This window comes from Rhinolophus sinicus, linkage group LG10, assembly GCF_036562045.2.
Source record: "Rhinolophus sinicus isolate RSC01 linkage group LG10, ASM3656204v1, whole genome shotgun sequence".
Lineage (NCBI taxonomy): Eukaryota > Metazoa > Chordata > Mammalia > Chiroptera > Rhinolophidae > Rhinolophus > Rhinolophus sinicus.
The window spans coordinates 52,492,350-52,513,285 of NC_133759.1; positions in this window are offsets into that span (position 1 = coordinate 52,492,350).

The following is a 20,936-nucleotide window of genomic DNA, read 5'->3' on the forward strand; positions in this document are numbered from 1 at the left end:
GGTGATTTCTACCCTAACTGCTTCCAGAAGGGATATGCGGCCTCCTTGAAAGGAATATTCAAGGACATAGGTCAAATAGCTGCTCAGAAAATAGAGCCAAGTTCCCAGGAACTGGTGCGAGGACGAGGCTCCTGGGGATGGAGGTGGCCTGCAGGTCTGTGTTCTGGCTGCCTACCTGGTCCCTGGGGAGGGGAAGTGGACACCTTGGGAGCACATCCCAGGGCAGGCCATGCTTTCCCGCATCCTGACAGGTTCTGAGCCTGGCCTTGTATCTGCTCCCACCTCCTGTCTTCTCCTCTGCCCTGCCTCTAAAGTTCTGCTCCTGGCTGGTGGCTTCTTGTCATTCAGATCTGACCTCCAGTGTTACCTCCTCAGCCCCTCCTCCACAGCTTCCCAAAGTAAACGAGCAAGTCATTGAATTAAAATCCTGATAAGTTCTGTGAAGGACCCTATAGACAGCAACTAGCAGGAAAGCTTTCTTCATTCAGCAGGTGGTCAGGGAAGCTTCTCTGAGGAGGGAACTTTGAGGTGCTCTACTGGTTTCCTGTTTGTGCTGTAAAAACCTGAGTGACTTTAAACAACACAAATGTATTACCTTACAGTTCTGTAGGTCAGAATTCTGACACAAGTCTCACAGGGCCAAAAGCCAGGCGTCAGGAGAACTGTGCTCCTCTTGGGGGCTCCAAGGGAGAATATGTTTGTTGGGACAGAGTCCCAGAGAGCAGTTTCCAGGCTCTCGACTTCACGTAGAAGGGTGCTGGCTCGGGTAGTAGATGGCCATCTACTACCAGTTAGCCATTAGCCACTAATATAACTGCCGTGGCTAAGATGGCAAGCACAGATTGCGGCTAGCAAGGTTGGTTGATTGGATGGTAGAGAAGCAGACGGCGGATTGAGCATGTGTGGCTCCTGCTTCCTGTGTCTCCAACCCAGCCGCCAGCGAGACTATAGTGGTATGAAGCCCCTATGTATGGCTCCGTGGGTGTTCCCTTTTGGCCTCACCATGTCCTGTGTTCTTATGTGGGGAGCGGGAGCTGAGACCCAGTATGACCATGTTTCCTTGCCTTTTTCAGGTTCTGGAGGCTACCCACATTCCTTGGCACACGTGTGGCCCCTTCCTCCATTTTCAAAGCCAGCAGTGTTGCATCTCTATGACCTTCTTCCACTGTCACCTCTTCTAACTCTCTCTTCTGCTTCCCTCTTTCACTCTTAAGGACCCTATGAATACATTGGGCACCCCAGATGCTCCAGGACCCTCTCCCTATCTTTTTTCTTTTTTCTTTTTAAGGAGGGCACAGCTCACAGGGCCCATGTGGGGATCGAACCGTTACCCTTGGTGTTATCAGCACTACGCTCTAACCAACTGAGCTAACCGGCCATCCCTTCCTCTCCCTATCTTAAGGTCAGCTGATCAGCAACTGTAATTCCATCTGCAACTTTAATTTCCTTTTGCCATATAACTAATATTACACGAGCTTCAGGTTTTAGGACCTGGGCATCTTTGAGGGCCGTTATTTTGTTAATTACAGGTGCAATTCTGTTTTATTTTCTTTATAGCACTTACAACAGCCTAAATGATATCTCCTGAATTTTTGTTCTCTTGTCACCTGTCTTGCTCGACTGGAAAGTGAATCGCATGAGGCAGGGGCTTGCTGGTGCTGCTCCCTAGAACAGTGCCTGGTACTCAGCAGGTGCTTAATTGTGGTTTGCTGAATGAATGAATGAATGAATGAATGACTGCTGGCTCATTTCTGCATTAGTCAATACAGACAGCACCGGTCTGAGAACCAGGAACTGTGACCCCCACTCTACTCTGAGCAGTGTGACCCTGGACCTTTGCTCCCCACTCTGGGTCTCTTTACAGGAACCCTAGGAGGAAGGGAAGGCCCAGGGCAGTCTCCCTGGGGGTTTCACATCTTGACAAGCTAATTATCATCGTGAAATCATCCCATAGTTTCCTTCCCTTGGCAAAGCCCTCACGGAAGCGCAACCTGAGCAGGCCTCCGAGGGCACATTCTCCCAGTGCTCACTCAGAGGAACCAGCTGGGTCTCGGCATGGGTGCTGCTTCCTGTGCATGCCAGGCGCTGTCCCCTGCCCCTGCCAGCCTGCCATGCAGGAGGACAACATAGGTCCGTAGTAGATGCTTAATAAACTCTGACTGAAATTGTGACTTTCCTAGTGAAAGGAGCCAGGACGCCTTCTCTTCTCTCTCGAATGACAACACTGAAAGAGTGCGGGTCAGTGTCAAGTCTGGTTTGGCAGGAAGTCTTGAAAGTGCAATTATTGGTGTTTGACAGTTGGTTCATTTCCCTGGGGAGTGTTGGTGCCAAAGGCTGACCCAGAGGCCAGGAGCCAGTGGGAATTGTGACCACCCTTTCCGTTACTGACAGACTCAGGGCACTGGGTCTGCTGCCAGGCAGCTGTGAGCACTCAGGGGAGTGATTGTAACTCAGGAGCTTATTTCTCTTACTTAATTATAAAAAGAATACAATCCTATTGTAGACATTTTGGAAAGTACCAAACAGTGTAAAGGAAAAGAAATCAGACAAGTATAATCTCTCTTTGGAACAATGTTAATATTTTGGCATATTTCCTCCCCTGTTTATATAATGGAACTCTTCCTGTATATCTGGTTTGTACCCTTCTCTGTTCGCTTGTCATCATAGCTGAGGCATTTCCCACGTTGTTGAAAACTGGTAGATGTGATTTTTTTTAAAACTTCACATGATCGCATGTTACAAAAGCACAGTCTTCATTTACCCTCCTCAGCTGCTGGGCGTGTGCATGTATGTGTACATGGGTGTGTGTGTGTTTATAAAAACACTGCAATTACTTTTTGCAGGCCCATCTTGAGACCTTTGTGCACCTTTATTTCCTGCCTTAAAAAAGAAAATGGTACCAATAATTCCAGTCTTTCTACTCCACAAGGTTTTGAGGCAAAAAGAAGAACATGGATGTCAAGGTGCTTTCAAAACCATGGGGAAAAGAGCTGTGCAAATGGAAGGGCAGATTTTGAGCACAACCTATTCAAGCACCATGTCTTCAAGGTGTGTGTGTGTGTGTGTGTGTGTGTGTGTGTGTGTGTTTGTGTGTGTGTGTTCCTAAACGGTTGGGAGATTAGATGAGTATGGGACTAGTGATAATAGCAGCGGCAGCATTCATGGAGCATTTACTATGTGCCTGGTGCTCTGTTAAATGAGACCCATGTGTTATCTGAATTCATCCTAGTAGCAACCCTCCAAGGGAAGTAGTATTATTATGTACAAATGAGGAAACTGAGGCACAGAGAGGTTAAGTCATTTGCCTATGGTGACCCAGCTAGTAAGCAGGAAGTGGAGGGGACACACACACACACACACACACACAGACACACACACTGCAGAGTCAGCAAGGAGAGCTCCAGAATATTACAGCAGCACCTTCCCTGGGGCTTCAGAACATTCAGTCCCCTCCAACATTTCCTGAAAAAAGGTGCTTTTAAAAAATTGAGCTTGATCCTGGCCAGTAGACAAACTAAAGATGATTTCCCCAGAGCTGGGGCCGTTTCTGAATTAGAATGCTTTATTCTGAGGGAAAAGCCCAGAGGGACAGAACCCATCCCTGGCACATCTGAGACACAATGGCAGAACAGCGTTACTGTGGGTGTGCAGGTGTGTGTATCTAGTGTGGGTACCTGTAAGCGTGTGAGTGTGTCCTGCTTGGGTAATGATAAGCATGTTGGTACGTGTGTATGCAGAGGTTCACAGATGTGTGTGTTTGCATAGGCTGTATTTGACCTTCTGGGTTCCCAAAGACAGAAGAGTTGGTTAACTAATAAAATAAATGTCCACCACACCGATTTTTCTAGCTCTAATCTTTGAGAAGAACATGGAGCAGGACCTAGGCAGGGATTTCTTTGTCAACCTTCAGCATCAAATCAGCAGCAGTTTTCACAGCAACCATGGACCCTGATGACAAAATAAGCCAGGTGTGAGCTGAAACCATGGCAGCAAGGCACAAAGCGTTACTACACAGAGTGGCACTGTCAATAAACTACCCACAATGTTCAGTTCTTCACACCCTCGTTAACCGACCACATCCAATGTGGCCACATGTGCCTTGTGCCTGGGTCTGCTATGTAATAAAATCAGTGCCTTGGCACGGAAGACACAGCCAAGGATACAATACAAATACAGTTAGAAATTTCTTTCACAAGCATTAATAATTCATTCCTCCATTCATTTCTGTTAGGGTTATTGCTGTTCCTTTGAATAGCAATGGAAGTCTTTCCATTGATGCCAGGACTGGAGTGGGCAGCCATGCAGAAGCTCTCGGGCTCGGAGGCCTGGTCACCAGCAGCCCGGCCAAGCTGTTTACAGTGTGAATCTGTTGTTTGTGTGGGGCCAGGATAGGGGGTTTGAATCAGGTCAGAAGTCTGACATGGATCTCAATGAGCTAAAATCAAGGTGTTGCATAGCTGCATCACCTACTGGAGACTCCAGGGGAGAATCTGTTTCCTTCCCCTTTCCAGTTTCTAGAGGCTGGTGGCCCCTTCTTCCATCTTCGAAGCCAGCAGTATTGCAACATTATGACCCTTCTTCCATCTCACATACCTTTCTCTGATTCTTCTGTTTCCCTCTTCTACTTTTAAGGACCTTTGTGATTACATCACACACCACCCTCCGCCCCCATAATTCAGGATAATCTCCCTATTTTGAGGTCAGCTGATTAGCAACTTTAATTCCATCTGTAGCCTTAAATCCCCTTTGCTATAGAAACTAACATTTATCATATTTAAAGTGGGGAAATCACTTCAAATGTTTTAAGAATTATCAAAGTAATGCTTGTTCATGGCAGAGCCATACGAAACAACCATTTAAAGGTCCCCTTTTGCCCACTCTCCACAATAGAACCACTTTTCACAATTTCTAAGTATCCTTCTAGAATTTTCTATGCACATACAATGATATATATGTGTCTGTCTTGTTCTTTTCCCCTGTCTCTTCCTCTCTCTATCTTTTGCCTGCTATCCAAGCAGCCATCTGTCAATCCACCCATCCATTCAGCTGGTATGAATTTTACTCCACCGCATGGGTATAAGATATGTCATATTTATTTTTCTAAATCAAGTTAAATCTCACTCCAAACCTCCACTTGTCAGGGTGGTGAGAACTTCAGTGTCAACCATAATTCAACTTCAGTACCAACTGTAATTCTGGAGCTCCCTTCATCCTTCCTGGTTGCCAGAAATTGGGGGTGGGGAGGGGCTTCGCGATGTTATGGAAACAGAATCTGGTATCTCCTTCTCTTTCCACATAGTCACAGATTTCTAAATAGTATTCTGTGAAGGATCCCAATTAAAACAATGTAAAGAAACAGACACATATAGATGGAAGACTAAGAACTGTAGCCAGTACCAACAGAGCTGTCTCTTGGAAGTGGGATTACAGCAATTTTAATTTTCTTCTTGACACAAGTCTTCTGTCCCTCCTACATTTTCTACACTTGATATTTGTTGCAATAAAGTTCATTCTCAACACTCCACCTTTCCGCTGGCCCTTCCTTTCAGCTGAGTGCCATGCTCCCCAGGACCATGGAGTCCTTCTTAGGTGTGGCACAGGTTTAACAAGGCAGATAAACCCTTGGAATGTGAACTAGAGGCCACCCTGCTTTTCTAGGCTGTCGGAAGGGCTCAGGCAGGGTGGGGAGTCTAATGGTCTGACGAGGAAGAAGCTGGCCTTTATGGCCACCTTGTAGCTTTTTAATTGGGGCTCACAGCTATTGTCCTTTCATTATAGAGGGGAGGGCTCACCCCTCCCAGCTTTCAGGCAGCCACGCTGGCTTGAATCTGTCCTCCACCTTGAGGTCTGGCTTCTCCAGTGACTGAGGGGGAAGCAGAGGTCCAGAGAGCTATGGCATAATGTGGGTGACTCAGAGTCTCCCTCCCAGGGGCTGGGCTCTCAGTGGGTGGGCCAGTCAGGATGTGGACTGGGGGCTCTTCTCCCAGGGGCAGCCCAGGGAAGGCAGACACAGAGCACCTTTGGAAGTTTCTTCATTCTGGTTGTCTCCAGGCACCTTTGGAGCAAGAAAGGAAAGGAGGTACTCAGGTATGACCAACCCTTGTGCCATTCATCCATTCAGCTGTTCATCAACAAATGTTTAATGAATACCTTTTCTGGGCTAGACACCAGGCTGGGACCCTGCATACACTGAAAAGCAAAATTAGATCTGCCTCCTGACACAGCCTGGGGTGGATGCCATCAGAGCGGCTTTGATATTTGTTTCTTCCTGTCTCTTGTGAGCTGTAATTCCCATCCCTAGAATATAGTATGAACTCAATAAAAATTTGTGAAAAGAATGAAAAATTTGTTTCCTATTAGTTGGAGGAAACAATCTAACAGCAAAGACATCTGAAAATCAAATGAAATGGAAGAATTTTCTTCTTGATTCTTACAGATGCTCCAACATCATGATCATTATGGTTATATTACTGGGTGTGGACAGAGCCTTATGTTCTCCATGATTTCCTGTCACGTGCACATTCTGTTTTCACTAAGATGTCTGGGAAAGATCCAGCCTCACATATCATTTTAGCACGCACAGTGTCCATTTGCCTGGAATCAAATCCTGGCTCCCGCACTGACCACAAATACGAACGTGCTTGGGCAAGTCACTTCCTCTCTCTGAGCCCCAGTCTCCTCCCCAGCAAACTGAGGTTGGTAAGAGAGAGGCGCTCACTGTGTCTTCATGAGGATTCAATGAGATGTGTGGATAAAACTCACAGCATGGAGCTTGGCTCAGAGCAGAATACTTCCTCCCTATCAACTGATGTCTTTTTGTGTGAACCCCTTAACTCCACTACCCTTCTCCTTTGCAAGAGGTCCTGATGAATGCGGAGGTTTTGCTGCCTCAGGGGGTGTGGGCCCATCCCCCAGGCGGTGGAGAGAGCTGGAACCAGGACTCAGACAGGGAGCAGCAAAGGGAACTCCTTGACTGACACTGCTTTCCAAATGCCTTTTTCCTTATGTAACTGGAAGGCCCAGTGCTGGGCAGCCTGCGTCCAGACTGGGGAGAGGCTGATGTGGCAAATTGGTGTCTTACCTCAGCCTGTAGAAGCCTAGTTCTGTAGAACCCTTCCCAGCCTAGTTGAGAGCCGTGACCTGGGTCAGAAAACACCCCCTCAAACCCTTTCAATTAGCAAGAGAAATCACTCCCCTCTCCTGCCTCACAACTTCATACCCACTTTGACGATTGCTCTGAACTCACTGACAGTCATCTGTGTCCGTTTCCACCAGTGGGTGCTGAAAAATGTTCACAACCATCTCTCCAGAGAAAAAGATATGTACATCTATACATACATAAGTTTATCATATTTTACTGGTATAAAGGATGCGTATGAAACACACATTTATTATTTAAATAATAATGAAATATATAATGCTCTCTATTGTAAATTCCAGAGTCATTGACTCTCACAGAATGCTTTCTCTCATTTTTGCCAACTTATTGTATTCGGCAATTTACGGTTGCAATTCAAACATGATTTGACAAAATTAGACTATGAATACACACTTGATTACTTTCCAATTCAGCGAAGAAGTCGTTCAGGTCATTGAATGAGCAAGTGTGGTTCTGTCTTGGATGTTGGTTATTTTCATTTATGTTAATGAGTAAGATGAAAGTGAAACATTGAAGACATCAAAACTTCACTTGATTGTCAGTGACATGCGTGACTTCTTCGCTGAATCAGATAACAGCTTTTTTTTTTGAATACTGGAAGAATATTTCCTCAGTTTTTTGTTCAGTTCAAATGGGATGGCTACAGACATGAAACACTTTTATGTTTACTGCATTATTAACATTTCTCCAAAAGCTTCTTAAGTCTAGACAAGCAACAAAACAATAAATCAAGCTCAGATTTGTAGTGTTTGCCAATTCCTGCAGTGTCAATTTGTATACTATGGCTGATTTCAAGTTACCATTGTGATATCATTAAATATGGAGTTGGGAAGACGTGCACAGTAGCACACCAGCATATAAAATTTCCACCATACATATACAATATATGTATATAACTTCAAGAGCAGAGATAGTAATATAATGTAGCAAATAATTCGGACCTGATGAGTTTTCAGTATGTATTACCTTTGTTTTTAACACAATTTATTTAATTTCTAAATTTAATTAATTTGACCTTTGAGAATGGCTGTGTTTAACAACTGGATCATAAGATTACTGAAAAGTTAACAATTGGCTCTTGTGAGCCAGCGTGAGCTGGCGCTAGCTTTCCCTATACTGACTGACACCTTAAGCTGCGCACGTCTTTATCCTTCTCTGGCCACAGTGCTTACTTAGCAGAGTGACAGCCACACTGTCAGTCCTCTGCAAATATATGCTAATGGAGGGTGACTTGCATTGTCTGTCCTCCTAGTCTGTAAGCTCCTTGAAAGGAGGACAATATTATAGTCATCTTTAAATCATCAGTCCCCCCCCCCCCCACAGATCCTGGCACATAGTAGGTGCTCAGCAAATTGATGAATGACCAAGTTTACACCCTAGGGAGTACCTGAAATGCTTTGTCTGGGAGCAGAAATGACCCACAACCGCCACAAGTCGTGCACTACAGAGGGTGAGTGTTGATGAATCTCTGGTTACTATTTCCTGGGATTAGCTCATCTTACTGCCTGCGTTAGTTGTCTATTGCTTTATAATAAATTATCACACACTCAATGAACAACACATAGTTACCATCACCAAGTTTTTCTGTGTTAGGTGTCTGGACATTTTAATTGGGTCTTCTATTCAGTATCTCACAAGGCTGCAATCAAGGTGTGACTTGGGCTGCATTCTCATCTGGAGGCTCAGCTGGGAAGAATCCATTTCGGTGCTTATTCGTGTTGTATTGTGACTGAGGTTTTTATAGATTCTCTTGTGGTTGTGTGATTGAGGGCCCCAGGTATTTGCTGGCTGTGGGCTGAGGGCCACGCTCAGGTCCTAGAGACTGCCCTCCACCCCAAATAGGGTTCCTCACCACAGCTTCGTACTTCATCAAGCCAGCAAGGAGAATCTCTCTCACCTCAAGGAGGGCGCAGTCCCTGTTTTAAGGGCATGCACCTGATTAAGTCAGACCCACTGAGCATAATCGCTCTTTGGATTAACTCAAAATAAGCTGATTTGGGACCTTAAATCAGCCAAATCTCTTTGCCTTATTCTTTTGGCTAGAAGCAAGTCAGTTTCTGTCCACACTCAGGGAGGGGATTGTATAGGATGTGAACACCGGGAGGCAGAAGTCATTAGGATGTGTCTGCCACACTGCATTGTATCCCTGCCCCCAGCCCCATCATGAGGTAGGGCTTTAGCTCTTGAGAAGAGTCACAGTGATTTGTGCATTCTCTTGCCATAGAACATTTTGCCTTTTCATCATTGAAGTGGTTGATCTACATAATTTTGGTATTTATCTAATATGGTGTTGGACACATGGGAGGAGCCAAGTGGTTTCTTTGGTGCCAAGATATCTGATAAACCTAAATCCTTTTGTACTTATGAGGTGGTCCTGAGTGTTCTATGACATCACGAGGCTTCAGGGAAAAGAAGAGATCATCAAACACAAATACCTCAGGCTTAGGCGTGTGATGGTCACAATGACAGACAAACTTTCCCCCTTGATTTTACTGGAGTTATCATGGTGATGAGAGGAGGTTGTGAAATAATGCAGTGGAAGAAATGGGCTCAGTAGTTTGGATAGATCTTTGAAATGCACTCCAGTATCAGGAAAGCAGGAAATGTTTGTCACCTTACTTCCGGGGGGGGGGAGGGGGGGGCACTGGAGAGGCCTCATGGCATCAGTGAAATCATCCATTCTGTGAGCTCAATTGGTTTGAATTTTATATAGTAACAACCTGTAACCTTAAGGAGGCCCAGACCTTGAAAAGAGGGGTTCTGATAACACTCCCAAAATTGGGGGATGGTGGTGGTTCCACTTCATCCAATGTTTCTACAGCAAATACTTATTGACTCCCAACTGTGTACCAAGTTCCGTGGGAGGCATGGGTAATAGAAAGAGACAACATTATGGAGTTCCCAATCCCGTAAGAAGCACACATAAGAATTATACAACAAAATAAAGTGTGGACAGTGCTTTGAAGGAGACAAAGTAGAAAATGAAAAAATAATATAGGGAGTGCTGCTTTAGATGGTACAGTCTGGAGATGTTTTTAAAAGAAATGACATTTAAGTTGAGACCTGAAAGATGAGAAAACCTCAGCCAATCTTGACTGGGGAAAGGACATTCTAGGAGGATGGATCAGAGTATGCAAAGTCCCAGACTGGAAAAGTTCTGGGTGTGGTTGGAGTGTAGAGAGTGAGAAGGAAGGAGATGCTATTATAGATGAGGGAGCAGCGGCCAGATAATGAAGATGTATTTGGGACACAGAATTGAGAGAATTTGCTGGGTTGGAGCTGGAGGATGAGGGGAAGGCAGCTATCACAAATGACTCTTGGACTTCGCATGAGAACTGGGTAGAGCCAGATACCGACATGGCTTTCCAATCCCCACTTGCCTGCTACCTTCCGTTGCTATAAACCAGAGGTTTGCTCTTAAATCACCTTCCCCTTCCTTCCAGAAAAAGTCCTGATTTGTAGCATTTGCTGATTTCTATGCTGTAAATACTCTCCCCATGGCCAGCTTACAAGAATCCTGAATAGTTACTAATCAGACCTTGGAGCCCGTAGGAGCCAGCCCAGCACAGCAAGTCACCCGCAGGTCTCAGCGCTTTCCTCTATTGGGAGCGCTTCCCTGGGTGGTGGCTTTAAGGTCTGCCAGAGCTCCTTCCCTTGCCCATCACCTCTATACCTCTGTTCATGTGTATTCTCCCACAGCCACCTGAGATGGCAGCGCCTAAGAAAAACACATTGTCTAATTATGTCTTAGAAGCTCATTCTAGAAAAAGCTGATAGATAAATTAGTGCCATTAATTGGTCTTTAAAAGCATTTAGGAAAACCCAGACTGTCTTAAGAAGCCTTAATCTAGAGAGTACGTCTAACTGAACCTGTTGTGAATGAAGAGAAGTGGAAGGAATTACAGCCCCGGAATAAGCCGAGGACAGCTCTTAAATCAAGTCTTGTTTCATGAATTCCCTTGCTTGCTGCTCCTCTAGAACCTTAGCCTCAATGTGTTCCAAGTTGGACCCATCAGCATCCCTCATAAATCAGTTTCTCGTTTTCCTGTTCGTGTGGAGCACACCACCCTTACTCCCGTGTCTCAAGCTCAAGACCTTGGAGACAGCTTTGACCCAGCAATCTCATTTGTCACCCACGTGGATTCCATGTCGTGGTATTCTCATATCTGTCTCCAGCATCTGTCATCTGATCTATCTCCAGCTTTAATCTATTCTCTGAGACACAGCTGCCCAAACTTCCCACACGGCCTGCAGAGCCCTGGGAGGCACCCCTATCTCTCCAGCTTCATCTCATGCCACCAGCCACTGCTGCTCTTGCTACAGCCACAGGAAGTATTCAATTTCTTCAGGTTCGCAGGTTCTCTTGCCTTTGCACATTCTGCTTTCTCTGCATGGAATACTCTTTCCTGTTGGATTAGTCAGGATCAGTTAGGTTATGTGGTGATAATAAAGAAACCCCTAGATTTCAGACACTTAACACATTAAAGTTTATGTCTCACTCCTTCAAGGTGCAGAGTGGGTTGGGTGGCTTTTCTCCATCTGAAGTGGCCTCCAAGGTCACCAGTACAAAAGAAAAGAAGTTAAAAGAGGCACCTGGCTCTCAACTCAGCCTTGAAGTGTCACAGGTCACTTTCTGTATTAGTTTGAATTGGTTACATAGCCCCAACCTAACTGCAAGAGAGGCTGGGTAATGCAGGGGAGCACACGAGCTGCTTGGAGAGCAGCACTACTTGGTGCCACACCCTTCTCCTCTTCTGACCCATTCTTCAGGTTGTCATGAAAAGTCACTTCCTCTGGGAAGCCCTCCTGAATTCCCCAGCACTGGGTCAAATTTCCTTCTATGTGCGACCTACGCACACCCTCACCCTGGCATGCATACCCCTGAGTAGCCTGGCCAGCTGCCAATCCCTTGCTTGGCCATGAGCTCTGTGAAGGCAGGGACTCAGTCTGTCTCTTACTCAGTGCTGCCCTCGCCTGCCCCTCCCCGCCCATGCTCAGCACAGTGCCTGCTATACTAAGACTCCAACTCACAATGATACTGGAGTGGATGGCCAGTCCTTACCCTGGCATTCAGGGCTGTTTAGGATCTGACCTAGTCCATAGCACTTCTCCCTGTCCCTCTCACCCAGCCTTGCTGGGATTTAGGTTTTTCGTGTATAGCTAGGTGCACACGCCCTTGGACTTTGTCAGGCAGCTCTGAATCAGCTAGTCAGCTCCAGTATTTACTGGTTACAGGAACCTAGGCAAGTTACTTCACTGTTCTGTGCCTCAGTTTCCTCATCTGTCAAATAGATTCCATTATAACTATTTAATTCCATTATAACTATTCCATGTGGGGATTCAGTGAAAAAGTGCTTTTAAAATGCACCATCGTTATTGTAGAGTATAGCAAATCCCACTCTTCACTGGTTCTCAGATGCACATTTGTTTTCATCTTTTAACATATCTGAAATCGATGCATCTTACAACTGCTGTTAAGAAAACACTGTCTTGTTCAGTTCGTGGCTTTTGTTCTTTCTTGGTGGTACATGAAATATTGGTGTGTCTTAGATTCCATGACTTATAAGAGTTAATAATTGATTATTATTAACTATTATTTTTGCCTCTTAAAATGACCTCCACCTCTGTTAAATTTTTATCAGCAGACATTTTTTTCATCCTTCCTTTAAGCTTTTTGATTAAAATGAATGTGAAAATTCAAGACGAGGATACCTTCCCCATCAGCACCTGAGAGTGGAACAGGTGTTATAAATTTTGCCTGTGTCTCCTGACCAAGAAGCGTCCCTGCTCCTCTCACATGCATACTGTCTTTTCTACCTTGAACCTTATTAAAAATTAACTTACTAAAATTAGACACATCTAATTTTTAAGCACTGACAATGTGCTGTCCTATGCCCCTTACAAGGTACTATCTCACTGAATCCCCACAACCTATGAGACAGGCAGTATTTCTATGATGAGGAAACTGAGGCACAGAGAGGTTTGGAAACATACAAAAAGACACAGCCAGAGAATGGAAGAGCTGGAATGTAACTGGGCTCTCTCTGATGGGAGACTGCACTAGACAGCTGCTTGTATATGCCTGACTCATCTTTGGGTCATTCATGACCCACAACATGTAGCACTGAGACCACCACATAGCAGGTGCTCACATCATCTTATTTGCTAGTGAGTGGGAGAGGCCATCTTGGATTGGCACCTTAATATGGTTGGCAATGTAATCCTCAGTTCTCATTCTCATATAAAAATCCATATTCGATTCCTCTGACCTTTGCCCCAAAGAGAAAAGTTCTATTTTTTCATTTACATCCTTTGCCCTTCCTAAAGACATCCTGATCAAATATTCCCAGTGTTTCCTTTTGAACAAAACTCCACCCGTATCTTGAGTGCAATTACATTATGTCTCAGCCGGTCCCAATCCATGCAGCCCAGCCAGCCATTTTGGAAGCATCTCCACGACAGCAACTGGTACTATTGGATGGCTACCCAATAAGAAGGAGCACGCTTAGAGTTACTGAAAACAGTTAAATGTACCATTCACTCCTCATCCCAACATATGCCAGTGGCTGCCTCCGAAAGCCAGACTGATGTAGCCCCCAGGGCTCCTGAGAAGGTGGATTTTCTTGTCTGTAATTTTCTTATCTTGGTGTGCACACGTAAACATGGAAAATTAACCTTTGCTTGTGCAACCAGAGGGTGCTTACAGAGCTGGGAGGTGATGCCAGATTCTTTCCTTGTAGGGCAGGGGGACGATATGGTGGCCTTGGTGCACTTACTTAAACATAGTCTCCAGGGGCAAGTCCAAAGCCCACCCTGCAAGCGGCTTTGGTACACACAGCCAAGGTCCTGGGGAAGAAGGGAAATAGAGAGTATGAGCATTTCAAAATACCTTTGCCGTTCTTTAATTGTGGGAGCAAGGTGGTGAAGGAAGTGATGGCCACTGTCTCAGGACTGTTGGTCATGCTGGGTCCAGAGTCCTGGACGATCTGTTGCCCAAACAGGCTGTGGAATTGCCCAAGGCTCTGGGCTCAGGCACAGGCATTACTGTACCCACCTTCTCCTGCTATGCCTTCTTTGATCTCATTTGCTTCATGGTCTTCCGTAGCCATTTCTTCAGGAATTTTCTGTAGGGGAGAGGTAGCTGGGGCAGGTCCTGTCCATTTGGAGCAGTTTGTGTGTTTAGCATTGCCTTGGACCTCCCATGGGCCTTCATAATTTAGGGCTGAGGAGGCAATGTGCCTCCACTACGTGTTCCCAATACCCAGGGGCATTCCTACGGAAGCTGGATGAACTCTGGATATTACCAAGAACATTTCTAATGCTGATGGGTGATTGAGAGAGAATGAGGTAATCTCTGGGTCCTTGTCAACTCTGACATTCTGTTTATCTGCCTGTTTATCAACCTACCCGGGATGGTCTTTCATTAAATTATGGTGCAGAGGAGTGTTTCCTGCTTTGCCTTTCCTGCTAAATGTTGTTTTGACTACCCTGATTTGCCTCCTTTACATTTGACATCTTCCCATTTTCATCCAGGATGGGTTCTGTGGTCCCCATCCTGGTTCTCAGAGGTTTTGTCATGTGTAATCTCAAGAAAAGGTAGAGAGGAAGATGGCCAGAGAAGAAAGAGATAAGGACTTAGCTGGAAAGGCTAAGTTTAAATATGGTATAAAGGGCTGGGGATGAGGGTGAAAGAGAGAGAGTGGCCAGGCGTGGAGGGAGTTGGGGCGATGGTGGCCGTAGAGGCAGCTTCTGCGTGTGAGGAAACTGTGCAAAGAGGCAAGAGTACTTAGCAGTCATTAACTGGATCCCCTTTCAGGTTTCCTAAGAAACACAAATAAAAAGAGGCATTCTCTAAAAATTTTCTCTTAGAGGCTGGTCCTTTCTTATTTGAACCTGAGTTTGTAGAGACTGGGCCAGGGAAGCCCCTGAATATATTAGAATTACAGAAATATTTCAGTACCTATACTGTGTTAGATGCTGTGCCAGCCTCTGAGGCGCAAACATGAGTAAGAAAGATTCCATGCCTTGGAGGAATTCAGTGATGCTAACAGGCTATAATTCCAAGATTCTAATATTTCAGATTTCTGTTTTGCTGAAATTCTTGACCCCACTGAGTGGGCCAGGCAGTGCATTTCCATCCCTTGCACCCAGGGGCAGCATTTCTGGGAGAAGACAGTACACGTCTCCACTGTCTTAGGAAGAAGAGTCTGGGCTCTGGGCAGGTTCGGAAAGCCAAGTCCTCCCTTTGGGAAGATCCGTGTCACCATTTTCCCAGAAGAGAATCTCATGTGGTAAAGCCATTACTCTGGCTTTTTTTCTGGTCTTTGTGCCAGCTTGGTCTTCAGTCTTGGCCGCTTCTCCTGTACTCACTCGGCCGCTGGAACAATGCTTGAAATTCATTGCAGAGACCAACCTTGACCTAAATCCTTAAAGCGAACTAAGTAAATTCCTTGACTCGGGTCCCATTTAGACTCTCTGTTGAAGGATAATACTTTGTTAGTTTAACTAAGCCCCTGTCGTTTGATGAGAAGTGTTCAGAGAAAACTGGGCAAAGAGGCAAGAAAATATTGATTGAGGTTTTGTCCCGGCCGGAAGGCTTAGCTGTACGCAACTTGCCAACACTCACTTGTGAGTCTTGATCTCTTAGGGAGCAGCAAAGGTGGCTGAAATTTCAACAGATGGGTAAACAAGACCTAACTGAATGTGCGTGCCAGTTGTCTCTTTTTACTTAACATTAGCTCCTTTTATTTCTCTTTAGCTTTCACTCATCGGTCAATTTTTTGGTTTACTTTTTCCTGACTTGTGTGTATATTACAAAAGTGTATCTAGCACTGGTCTGCTTTGGACTGTCAGTTTTGAGAAGTTATGACCCTAGCTTGTATAATTTTCTTAGCTATTAATAGTTAAAAGTAACAACCAGCTTGATATCTGATTATCACTTTGTGGTTGACATATTACTTTAACTTGCATTGCTCTACTTAATCTCTGTGAAGTAGGAGGTAGTGCAGTCCAGTGGTTAGCAGCATATGTCTAGTCAGCTTGATTACTGACTAGAAGTTGTTTAACTTTCTCAGCAAATCATAGGATTTTGGGGACCAGATAAATTACATTTCGCCTACTGCCTGGTGCATGGTTGATGCTCAATAATAGGAACTCATTAGAATCATTATTCCCATTTTACAGATAAAAGTATGGAGAAGCTAAAGGACTTGCCCAAAGTCATACTTGCCTAGTCCTGGGTCCTTTCCTCCCCACGAGGCTCCCTGGCATTCCTCCATGAGGATAGGTACCAGTGTACCATGATGCTTGAAATCCCTCTCAAGGGATGAAGTCAACACTCATTAATGCACTGGGGAATTATCATTTCATGTTCCCCAATGGGATGAAATACAATGTGTGATGATGTATAGACTTTGCCTCTGCCAGGTCCCCTAGTCAGTGGTGCAGTTTATCCCCATCTCCTATCCAGCTTGTGCTTGGTGGAAATCCCATCCCTTATGCAATGTTTGGAAGTGAGTTCTCTTGCTTCCTGTTCTGCTCCTTCGGTCTCTGCCCACACCCACAAAGAGTAAACATTAAAAACAAATATTTGACTTCAATAAAATGTGTTGGGAAAACTGGATAGCCACATGCAAAAGAATAAAACTAGGTCATTATTTTACATCACACACAAAAATTAACTTAAATGAATTATAGACTTGAACGTAAGACCTGAAATCTAAAATACACAGGAGACAATATAGGCACTGGTCTTCTGGACATCAGTTTTAGTGGTGTTTTTGTGGATTTGGCTCCAATGGCAAGAGGAAAAAAAGCAAAAATAAATAAATGGGACTATACCAAACTACAAAGCTTCTGCACAACTAAGGAAGCCATCAGCAAAATGAAAAGGCAACCTACTGAATGGGAAAAGATATTTGCAAATCATGCATTTGATAAGGGGTTAATACCCAAAATATATAAAGAACTCATACAACTCAACAACAAAAAGTCAAACAATCTGATAAAAAAATGGGCAGAGGATCTGAATAGACATTTTTCCAAAGAGGACATACAGATGGCCAACAGGCAAATGAAAAGATGGCCAACATCACTAATCATCAGGGAAATGCAAATCAAAACCACAATGAGGTAACACCTCACACCTGATAGAATGGCTATCATCAAAAAGACAAGAAACAACAAGCACTGGAGAAGATGCAGAGAAAAGGGAACCCTTGTGTATGACTGGGGGAATGTAAACTGTGTAGCCATTATGGAAAATAGTATGGAGAGTCCTGAAAAAATTAAGAATACAACTACCATATAATCCAGGTATTCCACTTCTGGGTATTTATCCAAAAAACACAAAAACACTCATTCGAAAAGATATATGCACCCCTATGTTCATTGCAGCCATTATTTAAAATAGCTAAGCTATGGAAACAACCTAAATATCTATATCTACTGATGGATAAGTAGGTAAAGAAGATGTGATGCACACACACACGTGCACCAGCCATAAAAAAGGTGAAATTCTGCCACTTGTGACAACATGGATGGACCTAAAGGGTGTTACGCTAAGTGAAATAAGCCAGACAGGAAAAGACAAATACTGTACGATTTCACTTGTAAGTGGAATAGAAAAACAAAATAAATGAGCAAACAAAAACAACAAAAGAAAATTGTAGAGGCAGACAACAGATCTGCAGTTACCAGAGGGGAAGGGAGGTGGAGGGAGGGTGAAGCAGGTAAAGGGGATCATTTGTATGATCGATTTTGGTGGTGAGCACGAAGTAATATACACAGATGTCAAATTACAATGTTGCACATCTGAAACCTATATAATGTTATAAATCACTGTTACCTCAATTTAAAAAATAAAAACAAAAAAACCAAATGTTTGAGAGGATACTTATTCATAAATCTGGATGGCTTCAGGTTATAGAGCAATCATTACCAAATACATTTCTGTCTTAATTTCCTTATACCAAGCACATGTTTTATTGCTTGGGTGTATTTTCTTCACACACAACCCACATTTATGAGAATTAGGGGTTATCTAGGATTTCACAAGGGCTTAGCTTTCCACCTGGCTGTCAGCTTGCACATTTGTTCTTGGAACTGAGGCAGAAGTGGGCAGGAGGGAACCAGCAATGTTTGGAGAAGGGGAGGATATCGTGTGGCTTTTTTTTATAGGCTGGACTCTTTCTGAGAAATGGGAGGCCTTAAGGGCCAGGTGTTCTGCCTGAAAGCAGTAGGAGAATTTCCAGGCATGTTTTCCCCACCTCGAGGAGAGCACTTGGCTGGTCCTGTCACTTCCCTTTTTCCCTCCCTCTGTCCTTCACCATTTCAGGGACCCCACATTGGGCCCAAGGTGCCTAACTGAAAACTCATGTCATTGTACATTTTGGGATCTGACCACTAGGGGAGCATAAAATGTAGGTACCCAAGTAGCTACGTAATACTCGAACTTCCGATTCAATATTGGCATTTTATGCAATCTGCTTAGCCACTTTCTGTAATAAGGAGGTTGGCATATGGTGAGAGTCAGAGGGTATGTTGTGTTTTTGTGCTCACTGGTTCTCCGCCTTTAACAACTTTATTAATGGGTCCTTTGGTAACTCAGCTTTGGTGTATTGGTTATCTATTGCTATGCAATTAATTACCCCAAAACTTAGCAGCTTAAAAAGACAATAAATATTGATTATCTCCCACAGTTTCCATGGGTCAGGAATTCAGGAGCAGCTTAGTTGTACAATTCTGGCTCAGAACCATAGGGTCTCAAAAGAGGTTTACTATAGACGGAATGATTGCAATTACCCTCCCCCCCCAAATTCATATGTTAAATGCTAATCCCCAGTGTACTTGGCAGTGGGGCCTTGGGGAGGTGATTAGGTCGTGAATGTGGAGCCCTCGTGAAGGGGATTCATGCCCTCATTAGAGAAGCCCCAGAGAGCTCTCTCACTTCTCTGCCATGTGAGGACACAGAGACAAGATGGCTGTCTGAGAACCAGGTAGTGGGCTTTCGACAGAAACTGAGTCTTCCAGCACATTGACCTTGGACTTCCCAGCCTCCAAAACTGTGAGAAATACATTTCTCTTCTTTATAAGCCACACAGTTTACAGCATGTTTGTTATAGCAGCCTGAATGGATAATAAGGTCAGTCAAAATGTTTGAAGATTTGATTAGGGTTGAATGATTCTATTCCAAGATAGCTCACTCACAAGCCTGGCCAATTTGGTCTGGTTGTTGGTTGGAGGCCTCAGTTCTTTACCTTCCCAGTCTCTTTATAGGGTTGCTTGAGATTCCCCATGACATGGCAACTGGCTTCTCCAGAGAGTGATCCAAGAGTGGACAATTTAAAGCTACATGTCTTAGGAGTCAGCTTCAGAGGTCATAGTCCATCATTTTTGCAATGCCCTAATGGTGACACAGCTCAGCCCTATTCAGTATGTGAGGGTACTACACATGGGCATGAGTACCAAGAGGTAAAAATCATTGGGGCCACCTCAGAGGCTGGCAACCACATTTGGTTTACACATGTTAACAATAATTCTCTTTTCCATCTTTTCACTGTTTCCTTGAGGAATGTGAGTTTTGAGACTCACTCTTGATTATACCTGCACAGAGACCTCCCTACATGAACCCCCACCCAGTTAGGATCTATGGGGCACAAGGGACTCTTGGCAACATAGAATATACAGAAGAGGTAAACACAGGTTTGTTATCTTCTGTTTATATCTGTGTTTCTCAGGACACAGTGTCAGAGTTAATGGAGATGAACACATTTACAGGAAATTGCAGGCAAAAAAGAAAAAGAGCCCCATTTTATTGAGCACTTATTATATGCTAGGCATTGTGTTAAGCAGATTACACGCTCATGTAAATGTGTATACATGAGGCAGTGTCGTATTAAATTCTTTTTTTTTTTTTTAATTAAAAAGGAAATTGAGACACAGAGAGATGAAGTGCCATAGCCCAAGTTCCACAGCTAGAAAACTGTGGGTGGAAATTTGGACAGTCCATTTGAGGGCTCACATTCTGGTATGTCCCTACGTGTTTTTCATCACAGAGAGAGGTCAAAGTCAGGGCGGAGACAGCACTTGGTCAGCCCTCCATGCAGTGATTACTGCAAATTAGGCTTCCATCTTACCAAAAATACAGCCCAAATCAGGGGGCCTTTTACAGGCCCAATATGGTTTACACTTTACAAATCGACTCCTGGGGAGAATTTCCTTTAAACCAGAAGTTGTTTTAAAGAAAAGGAATTGTTATCTCTTTATATTACTCATTGCAGAAAATTGGAATGTAAACACACAGAGAAGAATTAAAAGGCACGTGTCCCTGCTCTCCAGAAACAAACACTGTAAACATATTGGGGTCTAAACTGTGTCCCCACATCTGGGTGGTTATTACATACACATTCTTGAAACAAAAACTGGTGAAGGTGAGAATTTTAACAGGCACAATGGGTAACAACATTCTGACATGTAAATATGCCCATGGGTTGATGCATTATTAAATATGATCCTTTGCTTTGGGGGGTGGTAGTCATTTCTTTCAAAGCACTGTTGGCATGTACTCACTTAAGTAAATTGACTCTCTTGCAAGACCTAACCCATTTGTCAAGGCCAAGTTCACAGCCAGTGGGAAAGAGGAAGAAGAAGAAAGGGCCCAGGGAGGAAGGACAGTTAGGAAGGACATTTCATGTCTCAATGAAGGAGCATCTGCCTCTGGTCTGCTATGGAGAGAAGCCACACTTATAGCTCTCAAGCTATGGTGCTCAGTTAAGCC